Consider the following 16,693-nt stretch of genomic DNA (forward strand, 5'->3'; position numbering starts at 1 on the left):
GATTGTGGTCACAGTAAGCGCTCTATAACCCGGCATTCTAGGATTAGGCACATTCTATAATTCGTCCCCGCTCACTTTCTTTCTTTCGGGTGAATTCGGGTGTTTTTGCCCCTCACCGCCAGATCGCGCCACTGTGCTGCCTGCGTTTTTAGTTGGGTCAGTCAGTACTTACAGTGATTATCATTTTTCTTTTTTATTTCAGTACAGAGTTTCTTTTTCTTTTTTAATCAGGTTATCATCATCTTTGCACAATATTCAACTCTATATACAGGGTGTCCCAAGAGTAATGACGAGAATTGAAACCACAGATTCCTCTCACCAAAATAAGATAAAAACTCTATATAGTATACAGTCCAGAAGTGAACAGGGGCAGAGATAGACAGCTTGGAAAGTGGGGGGAAGGAACTTCACACCTGCCTACTGGAATAATGATAGCAGCTAGGAAAGAGTTCAGAAAGACATAAAAATCATATCCGCTTCACCTGTTAAACACATGTTACATAACTGCGCCAGATATTCTCCTTAGGTCATGTAAGGATAAACTGAATGTCTGTACAGCAAGAGTAATGAAACGGTTTGGTAGACGGTTATGTAGAAGAGATACTGAAAAGAACCTACATAATCAATATGACATTTCAGTAGGAGGTAAAATGATTAGATGTATACGGTTTACAGATTACATGGCACTTCTTGCGGAATGTGAAAATAAAATCAACATGTCAGAAAACTTGAGGAAGAACATGGGATAAAATTAATGTTATAAAGGTAACTAAGAAAGTTCTGTCGCTTTTTGTGGACGTTTGTGTCAATTGGCCCTCACACCGTGAGTTGAATGCGAATGGAGATATGGCGAAGGTCGGTTATTGGTGTAGGTATATCCAACATACTACCTGGTTGTGGCAGTTCAGTTACAACGTAAACTTGCCTAAGGACAGAGTGAACATGGGACTTCCACAGATCGTCATAAGCGTGTGTATGACCCGAGTTCAAACTGGGGTCAAACGCTGCCGCAGCGGGGCGGAAAATATGCCAGGCCTTTGGTGAGGGTGTCGTTACTACATGGACAGTGTAGCAGTGGTTCAACAAGTTTAAGGACGGTGACGAAACTCTCGAAGACGCACCACGCGTCAGAAGACCAACACATGTACAAAATGAAGATCTTCAGGCAGCAATTGAGGCGAACAGTGGCCAGACGTGTGAGGAACTGAGATTAGAATTCAGCGTGAGTGGAGAAACTATTCGGCAGCACCCCCCTTAGCTTGGGAAGCACTACAGGTTGGGTCGATGGATCCCACATGATTTGACTCCGGCCAGAAGGCAACGCGAGCAGACATCTGTGTTTGTTTGCTGTCTTGTTTACGGAAGGATCCCATTCTGGACAGGGTGTTGACAGGTAATGAGAAGTGGGTCCTGTACGAAGCTCCACGGTGCTGTCATCATTGGTTAACATCCCATCAACCGGTTCCAAACCAGCCGAAACCAGCACTGCACCAGAAGGTCCTTCTGTGTGTTTGGTAAACTGCTCGCGGCTTCGTGCATCGGGAACTGCTACCAGCTGTTCAGAGCATCAATGCAACTGTGTACTGTCAGCAGTTGAGCCATGTTTAAGAAAAACTCAAAACTCGGGGACCAGCACTTTTGAATCGTAAAGGGGTCCTCCTATTACAGGACAACGCTAAGCCCCACGTGGCTATTGCACCGTCCGATAATCACCTGTTCAATTCCTTGGATAATCGCCTTAGAGGATGCCAGTTCAAATCCCTAGTAGATTTGCAAAATGCACTTGGTACCTTCTTCGCTTCACGGCGCACCAAATTCTACTGCGATTGAATCCCTGGCCTTCCAGAACGTTTTCAGAAGGTCGTCGATGCTGATGGGAACTATTTTTGATCTGCCAAATACGTTTTAAGTGACACATCGATGTTCGAAGTTGATGGGTGAAAAAGCGATACAACTTTCTTGGTTACTTTTATAGAACCTATTATGAGCTATGTTTATAATTTTATGACTTATTCTTTTGATTTTGTTAATTATCATTTTTATATGAGAGTAATGATTCCTTTCTTCATCTATGATTATAGGCTACCTAAGTATTTACATTTTTTTCACTCCTTTTATGTTTTACTAGCGTGGAGTACCCGCTTCTCTGGGTTAAAATAAGAAAAACTTAGTTATATGTCCCGTTAGTCAGTCACTTTTTACTATTACTGTAGCGCTGTCTCATATCGGTCATTTTTACATATCTCCCCCTTCCCCAAGTTGCTAGGCTAAATTTGGGTTTAAACGGCATTGGAAGTGTCATTGTTCATCTCAGCGACTCCGAAAACTACGGATTCGACACTATTATTTTTTTCATAATCAATTATTTTCATTAAATCTTCCGTCTCTTTTAGCGTAAAAGACAATTTTTGGGCATTAAATCAAATATTTCGTTTTTCTCAATTTCAGTTGTATCGTCTATTATAGAAGTGGTAAAGATTGTGATACAGAGCAGCTACTGTGTGTGACAGGTGTTGTTGCATTTTGATCCTTCTTTTATCGAGTTTCGAAGAGACAAGAATATTTCAGTGAGATAACTAAAGACACTTGCGTGCATTATAAATAGTAACAGGTCTTTTGGGGCGGCGAGATAAATTAGAATTGAAGTGTGTAACTCTATCTAACAAGACTGGAAAGCACTTTGTTTGCTCGCGTCAAGTGCAGAATGGAGTTGACTTCCGTGTTGTCTAGGGCTGTTGGATCCGTGGTACAGCAGAAGGCTCAACTCCTCTCTGGGCTGCGATGCGAATGGGGTGGGGGCTGTGCACGTGGACCAGATGCAAGTGGAAAGAGGAACAGAACCCAAGATTCATCGATCGATTGTTGCCCTGGCAACGGAGTGCAGCCGTTGCATTTTTTTTTTTTAATTTCTTCCTGTGGCACCTGATGATCGCCAAAATTAAACGCCGTGGAGATCGCAGATTTCGTATTCATACATTATTCTTGGTTTTTGTGTGCTTGTTAGCTTGCTTGCATGTGTGCGAATTTGCACGTGTACGTGTCTCTTTGTCTGTGTGTGTGTTTGTGTGAAGTCGAGTAGTTTTAGACACGTGGAGACTTTTTGATCGGACGCCACCCGCACATCGCGGTACTTATGGCGGGGTTGAAAGAGTGTGAGATTCACTCCCTCCTTTCAAATTGCTACTTTTATTTCTCTTGTGCGCGCCTGTCTCTAAATCCAATTTGTGTAATTTCAACTAGAATTAAAAAAGTCCTATTATGATCACACACCAACAAAACTTTCCAAGAAACATGTCTTCTTTTCGGAATACCCCACCTCTTATAAACATTAATTCCAAATATACAGGGCGTTCAACTATAAAGCGATCAACTAAATTTCTTCATATATTATTATTTACGTAACTTGCTTGTTTTTTGATAACATAGCTCGGTGATAGAGCATTTATCATTAATGAAAAGGGTTGCCAGTTCTACATGGTGATGAAAAAGCAGCATTTCTCTCACTATTATAAATATCGATGATCATTCGTTTGCTGAGTTGAGTTGATTTTGAGTTTAACGTCCCCTTCAACAGCGAGGCTATATGAGACATGGACCTACTGATTAACGTAGATTCCGAACCAGAAGAGCTCCGCCAGGAATCGAACCCGGGTCTCCCACGCCAAAGATAATTCGTTTGAATTTACAATTGTTATTATTATTATTACCAACAGAGTAGGAAAAAATTCATTTATTCGTTTTGTGAATTGACGTTTTTACACAAATTCCGCCCAAGAAAACTCGGTTATCAAGGATTGTTTCCACAAATCGATATCGAAGTAATAGGAAAAGGTTAAGTTAGGCTAATAGCATAATGAATACCTAGGCTAATAAATTGTCACCCGCTTACAATGTGCCCCAAAAGACTTGTTCCATAAGGAAAAAGTACACCTCAAAGAACACATCCGATGTTCATGCTTTTTGCATGAAATAGGTTTTAATGGCCGAGGTGACCTATTGATATGTGTCCGTGATTCTGAGCTTTAAAAGGAATTTTTATAGGATTTTTTTTTTTTTCATGCTTTGGGTTAGTCTGTTCTTAATTGTCTCCACAATAAAAGTCAAGTAGAGTACGGTTAAAAAGTAAAAGGTGATCACTCAGTTCCTTGACGCAATCCAATCCGTCTGCGAAGAAGTTGTTTTAACAAGGATGCCTGCACAATACGAACATAACATGTGGGAATGAACCATCGTGCTGAAACCAAGTACAAAACATTCCGATTTCAGAACCCTCAGGAAATTCTTGATCAAACAATTTAGGTGTGGCCCCTCTGCTAGTCTATTGACTAGCGAGTGTGTTTTTAGTGCACGTGGTCTCGAATTTGATTCCCGGTGGGAGAGAAAAAATAATTTTACGGGAATAATACAGTTTCTGTTATATTAATGGCTCCGCACATGCAACCCAGTTGACGACGAGTTAATTGAAATATATAGTTTGAATGTGTGCAATCGCTGGAGATAATCAACGTCGGTTACTAACCAAATTAGGTATTGAGTACCGGAAGTTAAAAATGCCGATACTAGTCGTTTTCTTCCGGTCGTTGATTAATTCCGGTACCGATGGCTTTCTTTCGTCAAAGCAAGTTGATTGATATGTAAGTTACATGTGTGCAATGACTGGAAATTCACCATGTCCGGAAACTGTATTGTTTCCAATTCACAGTAATTCACTATCATTAATCATCCATTTGCTTTAACTTAACTGGCATAACCGTGGAGCAACAAAGAAACAATGGAATAACAAAGACAAAAACAAAAATAAAGAAACAAACAACAAATTTTTGGTGCCTGCCACTCGATTTCCTGGATTCCAACCGAATTTTGCCAACCTTGCACCCAACACTTTTCGCTTCTCCTGTATGCGTCTTATCAGCATGTATTCTAAAACCCTTCTATCAACCTCCCACCTTGATGTCCCAATTTGATCTGTGGTCAGAATCTCGATTGATGAATTCAGCTGCTGTATCCCCGATTCCTGTGATGTCCAATCATTACGATGAATTCGGTGACATTCACTATGGCCAACATTGTTCTTTACGTTCCCTGCAAATAGAGCAAGGCAAATTATCAACATGGAGTGTGACTTTTGGAACAGCTGCTTGTGGATATATAAGATATTATCAAGGGCGCCCATGTTGTGGTTTCCAAGGGGGGCAAATTTAAGCAAGGTTTCAAATATAGTTTCAAATTTTGCTATAACTAATGTAAAAATTCTATTGGGCTTTCGATATTCCCAAGTATGATTTCCTCATAGGGGGGGGCAAGCGCCCCACCTTGCCCTCCTGATGGGCGCCCTTGGATATTTTTATTATTATTATTATTATTATTATTATTATTATTATTATTATTATTATTATTATTATTATTATTATTATTATTATTATTATTATTATTATTATTATTATTATTATTTAGTTCAGTGGCAGCTGCAGTTTTACAAGACGGAAGTCACATTGATAATGCGGTGAAACCAGCTTTGTACACCCTCCAATACAAAATGAATCCCCGACGTCTAAACCTTTGGTGTTTTTTCACTTTGAGGGCATTCCTTAAATTTTGATGTAAGACACAAATATTACCAAAAAAAGGAAGCAAATTTAATATTGCATAATGAACATCCAGTATGTGTATTACAGAATTATTTTGTTTAATTCTAAATAATTTATTGAGCACAAAGAATTGAACCTATTCAAGAAGTAGAAAATAATTGAATCGTTGAGTTCGAAAACAGGTCATCTCCATGGAAGCTTATTTGAGAGGAGAGACAAACAACTAAATTACTCAATATATATCTGGCATATAGGGCTGTTTTCATTTTCGTACCGTAGAACTGTCATTTTACTAAGGTACAAAAATGAAAACAACCCTGTATGTCAGATGTATATTGAATAATTTAGTTTTGTTTGTCTCTCCTCTCAAATTAGCTTCGATGGAGATGACCGGTTTTCGAACTCAACGATTCAATTGATGTAGCTAACATTGCTCAAACTATTTCTTCCAAATGAATTTTTCAATTGATTCTGTAAAAATCATTTGCTTACATGCCCGTTTACATACCGTAAGACGGGGTTAAGGAATTTTAAAGAAAATCGCATGTAACTTACAAACGTAATGATTTAGAACACTGTACACTGAGAAAAAAAGGACTAGGATTTCCGTGTGGATACATCGTATTCATGCGGGTGCGCTCCTTAAGTAATGTAATTTCATGTATAAAAGTACAGCAGGTGGGAACACCATGCCAAGTCTGGAGTTCGGTGTCGAACTAGACTCGCTGTGATTGGATAATTTTATTCACATGATTGATTTCGTGTTAAAAACTATTACTCTCGTAAGGTAGGGAGTCACAGATTTAGAAAGTACCAAGAGGGGACACTCGTAGGAAGGTAGTAACAACATTATATACCTAAGCTACCACCGTCGGAATGGGTATGGCGTTAATTCTAGATTTGAATTGGTGGTCCCACAATACAAAATTTTCGCTGGACGATGGTGTAGATCGTACTACTGATGAAACAACATTACTTAATGTGGTGACGCGCGTAACCTGGTAAAAACAGCATTTACATGCCGACTGGATTATGCATTTTTCTCCGTGTATTTTAAATATATAATAGCTATATAATATGTGGGAAACATTCGTGCAAGTTCATTAGTAAACATGCAGTATGACCATAGTTATTGAAATATAAACTTTGGTGCAAAGTAACCCCATAGGTGGGGTTACTTTGCACAACAATACAAGAAAGTATGTTCAACATACGAACATAACGCTTGTGAGCAATGTTTTCCCTTCAGTATTTATACATTTTACCTTCTACACAAAACTGAATACAGTTTACAAATACTGATATTAAAATGAGGGTACTGGTATTGATACTTAGTATGAATTACCAATATTTGTGAAGAAAATTATGTATTTTCTGGTACCGGCACAGGAACCACATCCTAATAGTTTAGCATATGTCCTACACAAATGCGAACTCAGGAACAGAAAAAAAATCCCCGTGAACTCGTTTGCCTTGGTTATTCCTTATGTCCAAGAATATCATCCCAACCGTAATCAGTGGAAGATTTACGGGGTTTGGGACTTTCAGGCTGAAGTCCACCCAAATTTCACGATTTTTTTAAAAAATCTAATGTTAGTCATTCCTATGCGTATAAGCTACAAACCCTTCCAAAAGGCTAGTGATTTCTAAAAGAAACGAAGCCTTTGTGAACGAAGCCCCTCTGAAACTTGTTTTCTGTATCCACCACTGTTCATAATTTATTTTCCAACAAAAAATCCATTCCAGCATCTACCTAAATAGGAAATTTACCTAAATTTAGAATACAGGAGGTTCCAGTAGTAATAATTTCGTATCTAACTGTATGCTGTGTTTTTGACCTGTGCAAAGTAACCCCTATTAGAGGCTGACACGTTCAGCCCAGTTTTACGTTTTTTATGACTTTAAAACGTTTTACATTTTAATTTCAACTATTGCATCAAAGCCCCATTATACACAGTAGTATTCTACGAAACTGACTTAACTTTGACGGAAATTCTTGTAGGTGATACCTTTCAAATTTTGTCAGCCTTTACAGTGACTGCTTTCCATGCCTCTACAACAACAAACCCTCCCGGTAATTAGAACTGATGTTAACCATTAACATTATAGCCAAAATACAGTTAGATGTTCTATCTTAAGGTGGCAGTTGAAACTTCCTCTTTACTATTCATGGTTTTGCCGACAGAGGACTGTGAAACTCTTTTCATATTTTGCGCAAAGTATGTAACCCCGGTCTTATGGTAAACAATTATTAGCAATGCAATTTGAAATGGATACAAAAACTAAGTAATGATGAAAAGTTAACTAGTTCTCGTTTATTGATGATATTTATTAACTTGTTCCATATTTTCATGATGTATTGAAATTCAATTATTCATTCGAATTCGGTCTATGTAAAGCAGATGAGAATTCATTCGATCAACACCAAGATGTACACCTACTCTTTAACATTGAATTTGAATCACACTTGTTCCTACCGGGAATCGAACCCTTTCCCATGTGGAAGACATACTTACTAACTCTATATCAACTAGAAAGCTGCAAAATGTACGTGAAACTACTCAAGTCTTGCAGGGATGAACTTACTGAAGTGTTTTCCGTCTTAAACCTACTCTACATGGGTTCACAATGACTTCGCATTCTTGATTTCATAAAGTTTCAAAGATAAATAAACTTAAAATGTGATTCAAGATTATTTATTCGTTCTCTAAATAATTGCTAGAAAAGATTACATACATGACACATGTTATTAAGTTCTGAAATCCAAAAATTCGTTAAGAAAGTACTTTACTTTTCTTCATAATAAATTATATATGAATGCCATAATGAAAACACAACCCTTCATCGAAAACCTACTGAGAAGCTATGTCTCCCTTGAAATGATATAAGCCACTTTCTTCCACGACTAACAGGTCATTCTTTTCTCGTTACACTTTTCCATACGACACCTGAATTGGTGCCGAGTGCAAAACTTTTCGATCCCTTTAAAAATCCATGTTTTGGGCTTCCTCGGCTTCGTGCGTTCCTTGCTCTAGGGTCTCTCAAGGTCATGCTATTTAGACAGAGTCCGTAATGTCTTAAGTACGGCCTAACCCAGAGCTCCGAGTTGATTCCTGGGAAACCCTTATAGTCTCTCTCCCTTTGCCCGTCCTCCTAGTGAAGTCTCCATATCTCATCCTCTTGGCTAATTTGGCACTCTGTTCCTGCAAGCTTGGCTTCAGCCCGGGTTCGCTCCAGAAACTGCTAGTCTGTTTAGGAAGCTGACGGCCAAAGTTCCATTGTTCCCCTATTTGATGTGAGTTCGGATAGACTCTAGGCTCATTGCCTAGCTAGCCCTTAACTCGCCGATAGATCAAATAGTCATACCTATAAACCTGAACCTGTACTAGAACAGACTCGTGCCCTCCCAGTCTAGTGAAAGTTTTTCTTTTGTTTGTGAGTGTGTTGATTGGGACTCGATTTCTCGTAAGTCATTTTCATAGACATTTTCTAAACACTTCGCCCAAGCTCGTGGAACCTGTATTAATAGTGGGACTAATAAGTACAACCATTCTGCAAGGAACTTACTCTTTTTGTCTAGTTCAGAAATCCATAAAGGTTGTTGGCTATAAAGTCTTTAACGAGAAACAAACGCCTGCTTTCTAGAAGTTTAGTCTTGGCCGAAGCCAGCGCCACCCTGTAAAACTAAGATCTTCAGATTGGTTGTTAGCTGAGTTCCTGTTCCAGATTGGTTGTTAGCTGAGTTCCTGTTCCAGATTGATTGTTAGCTGAGTTCCTGTTCCAGATTGTAATTTTGCCGCTCGAGTTGTAATTGGAATCAGTTTGCAAAAACTTTGCTGATCAATTCAGAAGAATTTTGATTTAAACTAAACTCTTTTGTGTGAGTGCCGGTCTACGCAAACGCATACCGCCGACCCGCCTCAATATTTTTAAGGAAAAATAACTAGTTACTATATTAAGATACACATATAAAAATCACGGGTATTCTGAAAGGAAATGAGATTAAGTGCTTAAACTTATCTTAATGATACTCTGTGTACGCCACTGTTCAGCTCAGTAATTTGACCAGTTTAATAAGTTTTCTTTAGAACGAAAGGTACCGGTACGTAAAAAGTTTTCTCTGTTTTCAAATCTTACTGAATGTATGTTGTTTAAATCTTAAACCAAGGTTCTAAATATAAATTGGATAGAAGATATTCTACCGCGTGTTTTCTTTCCTTGTTTTCTGTTTTCCTTTTTAATAAGGGAGAGTTCGTGAAGTCAAAAAGAGTGATTCTGAGATAGAGATAATTTCTTGGTGTTTCTCTTTCGTCCCTCGACTGAAGTGAGATTTCCTCTGGAGAGAACTTGTGAACGGGGTCTTTCACGCGAGAGAATCTATGGTTCCTCGTGGAATCATAAAACACAGAGAAAAGAGGGGGTTAGAGCGACAACTATTCGTTGTTACTCCATCTAGCAGAAATCCTGCGGACGCCAGTTTCAACTGTTCGTCTTTCCTTCCAAGACTGCTACGATTCAAAAGCCCTCTCTCCTCTTGCTATGAGACGTAATGGAGACACAAACGATTCAAATGGAAATCATAGATCTGTCTCTTCTCTCAACAAACTTCAAGCTGGTTGTGGATGAATATCAGCCATGAATGGTGCTGTGGAGACGCGAATGGGTGCTTACGTGGATCGTTTTTCAACATTAATTTTGAAATGAAAATCCTTATAGTCAGTGGCGACCATAACTGCCCCTCAGACTCTGTGATGTGGAGAGAGGACGATCTGTACGGTCTTCCTCAAATAATTGGTTTCTTGCAATGTTCATAAGGAAATGGAAATGAAATAGAATTTTTAATTTTACGTCCCACGGTTAAGCTTTTACGACTAAGAGAAACAGGTGATTAATTAAAGTGAATGACCATGAAAAAAATGGTGGAATGAAAATGTGCGAAAAACGGAAGAACCTTGATTACAACGAAGGACATGATGTTCACACAAACTCACGTGAGCGGGAATAAAACCACGGACTCCTAGCACTTAAGAGTCTTCATCCCGGAGAAATTAAAATACCGCTAATTTTACAGTAATTATGTGATATCTTCAAATAGATAAAAAGATAATCGAAATGTGGAACAAGAGCGCCCTAGACAATATTATTTTACATGAGATACCGTTATCACGACTCACTTATCTGCTTTCGATTTCGAGCCATTTTGAAAATCGGCATTTATATTCGCGTTTCTAAACAGCCGAAAACGGAAAGCCACTAGGTGACTTGTGATAACGGTACCTCACGCAAAATAATATTGTCTAGGGCGCTCTTGTTCCATATTTTAATTATCTTTTATCTATTTGAAGATATCACATAATTACTGTAAAATTAGCGGTATTTTAATTTCGCCGGGATGATGACTCTTAAGGTGAGCACTCTACCATTAGGCTACCGTGCCTTGTTGTGCTCATTACGGAACCTTTGTTAATTGTTATTCACTTAACAATAAATGGTATAAGTATTTCAAAATTTTTAATGCTTTCCTAACCAATGCAGAAAATACTGTGCATGGTTTTCTGAATACAAATACCCGACAGAGCCAGCCCTAGGCAATTTGCCACCCCATACAATGACATCATTCGCCACCCCCAGAAAGAACAAAAAACTTTAAAACCAAGATTTTAGGTATGGTACAAGATCATGAACACCGAAAAAGAGGGAAAGAAGACTCACACTCAGAAAGACTTAAACACTACAAATACGATCTCGTATTTGTTTTCTTTCTCTATAAATAATAATCGATTATGTTAGTGAAAGATAGAGCAAACACCTGAAGATGAAAGATGGCAATCCTTTTAATAGAATTCAATATCGAGTTTCAATCTCAATATATCAGTTTGCAATTCCAGTTCAACTAGCTGTTTTATCTTTTTCCCTTGATTTTCCATCTTTTTTAAAAAAATAAATAAATTTTGTTTCCACCTTTAATGATAAGGGACTTGTTTGTGACAAAGACAAGACTAGTTTTCATATCAAAACTGTGATAACTAACTAAATGGAACAGGTGCTCACCCCTGTTCGAGAATTGAGTTCTTGTATTTAACAATAATCAAGCAATTCATGCTTGGATTTGTTTGACCATTTGCTTTCGCACTGTCCATGTGACCAACTAATGCGACCTAAATACGATTTATGAATATTCAAGGTCAGCTTAGAAAATTTAACAACCATCATCATGAAGCGATTTCAACAAGAAATATTTATTAAAAATAATAATAGATTTTGCGGCCCCTCGAAACTTGCTTCCCCGTGCAGATGCAAGTGTTGCGCATCTGGTCGAAAAATCTGATAAAAGAGAGAGAGAGAGAGAGAGAGAGAGAGGAACGAAACATCATTGACATGGCAATCAGTTTTAAAAATAGGCATATCCCTCCCACCCACACATAATCATCATGTCAAACAAACCTCGAAACACTTTTGTTTCAGAATTTTGCTTCCAGGTTTTATTGAACTAGGGTATTAACAACCTACATATTACTCGAATTAACAACAGCTCAGTGGTAGAGCGTTCACCTCTGGTGTGTGAAGTCTCGGGTTCAAACTCTGCTCCAGTTAAGTGAACTTTGTGGTGGACAAACACCGTTTGCGTGGGTTTTCTCGGGGTTCTCCCGTTTCCTCCCACTTTCTTCATTCCATCATTTCATTCATTTCTCATCATCACCGTCTCCTTTAGCCTAGCCGGCATAACCGTGGGACGTAAAACTCAAAAATTTCATTTCATTTCAAATTAACACGTGAAATCAAGACAGTTATAAACGATTTTACCTAGGAATAGGAAGATGGGGCGTTGTTACTTTCGTGAAGCAGCTTAAATACCTTCGTTTCTCGAGACCAGGTGCAGATCCAGGGGGGCGATCGAGGCGATTGCCCCCCCCCAGAAGAGGAAAATTTCTTATTTTATATATATATAAATAAAACCCATCCCAAAGTTTGGATGCCTTAAAAGTAGCAGTATGACAACCCACCTTTTCCCCCAGAAGTCGGTCCTGGATCCGCCCCTGCTTGAGACGAATGATGATGTGTTACATTGAATACAAGCCCGGATGATTCTCATCCAAAATTACATTACTGGTAGTTTTCTGGTATGTTACCAGGGTTAAGATACATACGTTTTAAAAAAATAAATAAGAGCAAGCTGTCAAAGATCCGTGAAGCTTCGCTGGTAGAATCATTTTAATCCATCAGATTACGTATGGAAGAAACCGAAAGTCAGCGCCCTGCCTACTGAATTAACCCGATATGGACGATTGTAACAAATTTGTAACGTTTCAACGCATTGTTGTATTGCAAGCCCGAGCATTTTTTTTATTCGAAACGACGAAGGTTTCATATCCGTTACGTTTCGAGGATTATATTTGACAAGTGGCGAAGCCTGGCGTCTTCAGTGTGGATCACAGCTTGATACCGAAAACAATTTTTTTTCTTCAACAGGAAAATAATTCCGTCCATAAAGGGTTAAATTACCGTCATCTTTGAATAACTTCCGGGCTTCATGCTGTGAGTTCATCGCCTTCTGCGTCGTAGTAGACGAGCTTCTTCCAGTGGCCACGTGGCGCCCTCACAAAGCTTTTGTTTTCATGTTTTCTTTCTCTCTCTCTCTTCTCCTGAACTTGAACTGCCTTGACCGCTATCTCATTTCCCAACAACATTATCAAACAATAAGTGTTGCTACCCTATATTTGTTCAGCAATTTATTCAATAAAGCAAAGAAGGGCTATAGAGATCATTCCTTTGCCTTTAAAATCTGTTTATGGTTCTGTTTCATCATCTATTGACATCAAACACATTTTGAATGAAGCTCTGATATTTCTCAATAAAATAGAAAAAAGTTACAGCTCATGCATGGGTAGTGATTCGGAAGCAGGGGATATGGAGCCTGAAATCGGTTTCAGAATAAATAAATAATAAAAATTATAGCCAACCATTGTTAATCAATTGCTTGATGAAGGTCTCTCCAACAGAGGCGGATCTAGAAGGTGAAAACTGGGCGGGGGGGAGCAGCCAAGGGTGCCATTTGGAGACAGGGGACATTCAGATGTGTGTTTGGTTGCAGACAAGGATGTAAGAAGGCATATAGGAAAATTTTAAGACAAATTGAATCCAAATTATGCCAAATATTGTATATTCATTAAAAAAATACATATAACAATAAAAATACATATTCATTAAAATACATGGAGTCCCACGTGAGCATTGGGGCGCCCTTGGGGGCAGACAGAATCCAGATTTTGGTAGGTATATAATGACATTACTATAAACTTCCAAAAGTATATCATACTAGCTTAAATTATTTTTGTCACTAAAAACTGGGGTCTGGGCCCTCCCAGCCCCGGGTAGATCCGCCATTGCTCTCCAAGTCTTCTCCATAACCATATATTTTGGGCAACTGTTTTCGATGTTATTTCGAAAAGCGTTCTTGACTTCATCACACCACCTTGTTGTTTCTTGTTTCTTCGTATTCAGATATTACATCGTTCACCAATTCTTCGTCCCACATCAAGGCCTTTATTTTCATCTTAATCTCGATTACTCCCGTCTTTTTTCTGAAATGTATACGAGGACATGCTTAGAAAGAAGTACTTTTTATTTCTTCCTATTTGAAAACGGTTGTACAGAGGTTGTTCAGTCTACATTTGTCTAATTTCGACTTAACTTAAAAATTTAGAAGAATCCATGGCGCCAGGTCCGTAAGTGCTCGATGTGTTTCACTTGGTTCCTAACAATAGCCCGACAGCGTAATTTCCACTGTAATAGGCTTCTCTGAAGAACTCGGAGGGGAATTTTGTCCCATTCCCTTTGCACAGCTTTCCAAAGTCCTTCCACAGTTGTCACACGCCGTTTTCCCAAAGCCCGCTTCAGCAATCCAAATCCACAATAGTCCATAGGACTTGCATCTAGAGATTTAACAGGTACCTCATTGAAAGGTATCACCTGTATACCACTTGCCTCCTCCATCTCCCTGTAGAATGCGAGGGACGATCGTGAGGTATATGATGAGGCCTTGTCCATGTGAATGCGCACCAGATTGGCGTCATTTCTGTACATTGTTGGAATCTCATGCTCGTAGATCGGCCGCATGATCTGCTCCTGAAAATACTGCGAATTTATTTTGCAGTTCTTCGCCACCCTACGAATCTTCAGTTTACCTCGGTGGCAGTAGCCAGTAACAATCATGGACCCTTTTGGGAAGGATTCTTTACAGACACGGATCCACTTTCTGAAGTTCTTGACGCCTTTCTCTCGGTACATGATGGCTCTCGGTTTGCCGCAGTCGGAAAGGTAAATCCATGATTCATCGAGCGTTACGAGGTACATCTGCCTTCGTTTTGCCAGATTCCGTTCCGGGCGTTACACTTTGTTCCTTTTGGTGGGCATCCGTGAGGAGATGGCCGCGAGCTTTCATGACTTTTTCCAGCTTGAGTTGATGGTGTAACGTCCGGCTCACAGTCTCCAAAGACACGTCAAGACGATTAGCCATACACCTTTGTGTTGGCGGATTTTCTTGCATTGCCATTTTTCGAACTTTCCTTTGCATGGTGGAGGTGGCCTTGGTGCATTCCCGCTTCCTAGGCAACTTCGTTGGTGATCCGAATGGTGGAGCTTCGTTGCCCTGTACTTTTTAATAACATTTTTTATTCCACTTAAACTGATGATGCAACCATTCTTCTTGCACTGTTTTCTATGACAGAAACACTAAAGTGGATGTCATAAAGAGCCGCAACATAATTTTCCCGAAACCGGCTTAGTTTGGGCGGCATTTTGGTCACAGAGCGGAAACCCACACACTTGGAAACAAATTTAACACCACACTAACAACAATGGTCCTGTTTTGTGCGTTATTGTCGTTCGCGCGGAAAAACAACTCCGTTCCCAGGAAGCCACTGCACACCACTGCAGGGCGCCACGAGCCAGGTCGGGTGAGTCCATTCTACCCGGGAGGGTGAAGGAACGAAATCGGCCAAACGTAGGCTGAACAACCACTGTAGTTATTGGTATAAAACGAACGCATGTACATTGCTAAAACTTCAATCTACAGAGCACAATAATTATTTTCCTACAAAATCACCCTGGCGATCAACACCCTTTTGCCAACGCGTAACCAGTTTTCTAGTCCTATCATTGTAAAATTGCTTTATTTCTACAGAACCACAGCTTGACTTCCTGCTTCACTTCACTGTATCGACAAAATCTAAGTTAACTCCTCTCACGTTTTCTTTAAGTTTCGGTAAAAGATGAAAATCTGATGAAGCCAGGTCTGGACTGTATGCAGTATGAGCTAAGACAGGGAAGCTTCTCAGTTGTCATTGCACTAGTATGATTGTTTAGCTATGTGCAGAAGCAAATCGATACGGAATGAGGACCAAGGAGATGTGTTGGTATACCCAGAAGGATTATTGAGGACCACAATCGTTGAGAAAGTTGAAATGTTGCTGCTTTCAGGAGGCGGAAGCAGTGTTCGTAAGTTTCCTTAACAAAATTTCCCTCGACTGGCACAAACATTTCCCTTTTCTTATAAAATTTTTCCTAGTTGCTTGAGTGTCTAACTCCTTTGACAGAAGTTGTATGTGATAGGATTAATTCTGCTATTTAAAACAAGTGCTAACCACATTTGTTTTATGTATTTTTTTTCTAAATTTTGACCGTCACTTTTTTTTAAACACACGCCATTGCATTTGTTCATTTCTGAAGAAAAACTTAAGCATTTACGTTGATCAATCAGATAGAGCCAGAATTTCCCTGGGGTTTCACGTTTTATCGAAAAAATTCTCTTTCTCCATTTTTACTAAATTTACCTATGAAAGTTCTCTAGATTAGGGAAATTTCCCTCAAACTACGAACACTGGGCGGAAGCATGTCAGGACATGTCATGGAAATGTGTCGGCGTGGGTAGGTTCAAAGTTGCACTCACTCGACCTTGCTCTCTAGAAGTGAGCAAGAAGTTGAGTAAGCGCGAGTTCAAATCATAATGTTAGCGCAGTGTTTCTCAAACTTTCCGATAATGCGGACCCCCTGTTCATTCGGGAAGTGATCTGCGGACCCCCTTGCAATGTTATCTGAAGAACTAC

This window comes from Thermobia domestica, chromosome 10, assembly GCF_964235325.1.
Source record: "Thermobia domestica chromosome 10, izTheDome1.hap1.1, whole genome shotgun sequence".
Classification (NCBI taxonomy): Eukaryota; Metazoa; Arthropoda; class Insecta; order Zygentoma; family Lepismatidae; genus Thermobia; species Thermobia domestica.